Source organism: Populus nigra, chromosome 2 (assembly GCF_951802175.1).
Source record: "Populus nigra chromosome 2, ddPopNigr1.1, whole genome shotgun sequence".
NCBI classification, from domain to species: domain Eukaryota; kingdom Viridiplantae; phylum Streptophyta; class Magnoliopsida; order Malpighiales; family Salicaceae; genus Populus; species Populus nigra.
In genome coordinates, this window is record NC_084853.1 from 17,573,901 (window position 1) to 17,576,400 (window position 2,500).

Genomic DNA, 2,500 nt, shown 5'->3' on the forward strand with positions numbered 1-2,500 from the left:
GACTGCTGGTTTAGACACTGGGGCAGTGGCAGCCCGCGGGACAGTGTCGGCAGATTCGGCAGCGCAGATTTGTGCGGCTGCAGGTTCGTCGGGGAAAATCGGCAGCGCAGATTTTGCGACGAACATGGGCTGGGCGATGGACTGTCCAGGCCAGGCAGGAAAATTTGTCGAGGGGACACGCTGACGAAACAGCGCTGGTTCAGGCACGGCGGGCAGTGTTGGAATCGGCAGCGCCGACGAAATCGGCAAAGTCGGCAGAATCGGCAGCGCAGATTTTTCGACGAACACGGGCTGGACGGTGGACTGTCCAGGCCAGGCAGGAAAATTCGTCGAGGGGACACGCTGACGAAACAGCGCTGGTTCAGACACGGTGGGCGCAGTGTTGGAATCGGCAGCGCCGAGAAAATCGGCAAAGTCGGCAGAATCGGCAGCAGGTGCTGGCGATGAGTCAGGACGGACTGGATAGTCCAAGGCTCGATGAGAAAGACCGCTGGTTTAGACACTGGGGCAGTGGCAGCCCGCGGGGCAGTGTCGGCAGATTCGGCAGCAGTGTCTGCCGATTCGGCAGCGTTGGCTTGTTGGCGCGGGGGGCCGATGCGAGTGGGGACTTGGGCAGCGGGCAGTGAAAGCAAGAGTTTCCCCGATGCTGCCGGGAAAAACGCTCCCCGGGATGGCCGGGTGAGATGACCCGGCGGCCCGCGACGGGTCATTCAATTCCATGCCCCGTCAACATAACTCCCGATGTACTGTTTGCTTTTTCGGAAGAAGAGATCCATCCCCCCATCCTCGGCCAGCCAAAAACGCTCCAATTAATGGCCGGGTGAGATGACCCGGCGGCCCGCGACGCGTCATTCAAATCACTGCCCTATCGGCTACAACTGCTGATGGGTGGGATTAGAGGCCTGCCATGGTGGTGAGGGGCGGCGAGGACCGTGAAAGCTAGAGTTTTTCAGAGGCTGCCGGGAAAAAGGCCCCTCGGGTGGCGGGGTGCGAGGACCAGGCGCGTCATTCAATTCTCTTCCCTATCAACTTGGCTCCCGTTGGCGGGATTGGAGGCCTACTGTTTGTTACAGGGCTAAAATCGTCAGGGGAAGAGCTGACGAAACAATGCTGGTTTGGATGCAGGGGGTAGTGTTGGAATCGGCAGCGCGGACAAAATCGGCAAAGTCGACAAAAAAGACTGTTGGTCTGGACATCGGGGCAGCGGCAGCCATGCCGACAGGGGGGGAAATCGGCAGCGCAGATTTGTGCAGCTGCAGGTTCGTCGGGGAAATCGGCAGCGCAGATTTTTCGATGAACATGGGCTGGAAGATGGACTGTCCAGGCCAGGCAGGGAAATTCGTCAAGGGGACACGCTGACGAAACAGCGCTGGTTTAGACACGGTGGGTGCAGTGTTGGAATCGGCAGCGCCGACGAAATCGGCAAAGTCGGCAGAATCGGCAGCGGGTGCTGGCGATGAGTCTGGACGATTTATAGTCCAGGGCTTGATGGAAAAGACTGTTGGTCCAGACAATGGGGCAGTGGCAGCGCGGATTTGTGCAGCTGCAGGTTCGTCGGGGAAAATCGGCAGCGCAGATTTTTCGACGAACAGGGGCTGGGCGCTGGACTGGCCGGGCCAGGCAGGAAAATTCGTCAGGGGGCCACGCTGACGAAAACAGGGGCTGCGGAGTGGAAAATCGGCAGCGCAGATTTTTCGACGAACAGGGGCTGGACCGGCCGGGCCAGGCAGGAAAATTCGTCAGGGGGGCACGCTGACGAAAAGAGGGGCTGCCGCGTGGAAAATCGGCAGCGCAGATTTTTCGACGAACAGGGGCTGGACCGGCCGGGCCAGGCAGGAAAATTCGTCAGGGGGGCACGCTGACGAAAAGAGGGGCTGCCGCGTGGAAAATCGGCAGCGCAGATTTTTCGACGAACAGGGGCTGGACCGGCCGGGCCAGGCAGGAAAATTCGTCAGGGGGGCACGCTGACGAAAAGAGGGGCTGCCGCGTGGAAAATCGGCAGCGCAGATTTTTCGACGAACAGGGGCTGGACCGGCCGGGCCAGGCAGGAAAATTCGTCAGGGGGGCACGCTGACGAAAAGAGGGGCTGCCGCGTGGAAAATCGGCAGCGCAGATTTTTCGACGAACATTCGTCAGGGGGGCACGCTGACGAAAAGAGGGGCTGCCGCGTGGAAAATCGGCAGCGCAGATTTTTCGACGAACATTCGTCAGGGGGGCACGCTGAGGAAAACAGGGGCTGCCGCGTGGAAAATCGGCAGCGCAGATTTTTCGACGAACAGGGGCTGGATGCTGGACCGGCCGGGCCAGGCAGGAAAATTCGTCAGGGGGGCACGCTGACGAAAAGAGGGGCTGCCGCGTGGAAAATCGGCAGCGCAGATTTTTCGACGAACAGGGGCTGGACTGGCCGGGCCAGGCAGGAAAATTCGTCAGGGGGGCACGCTGACGAAAAGAGGGGCTGCCGCGTGGAAAATCGGCAGCGCAGATTTTTCGACGAACAGGG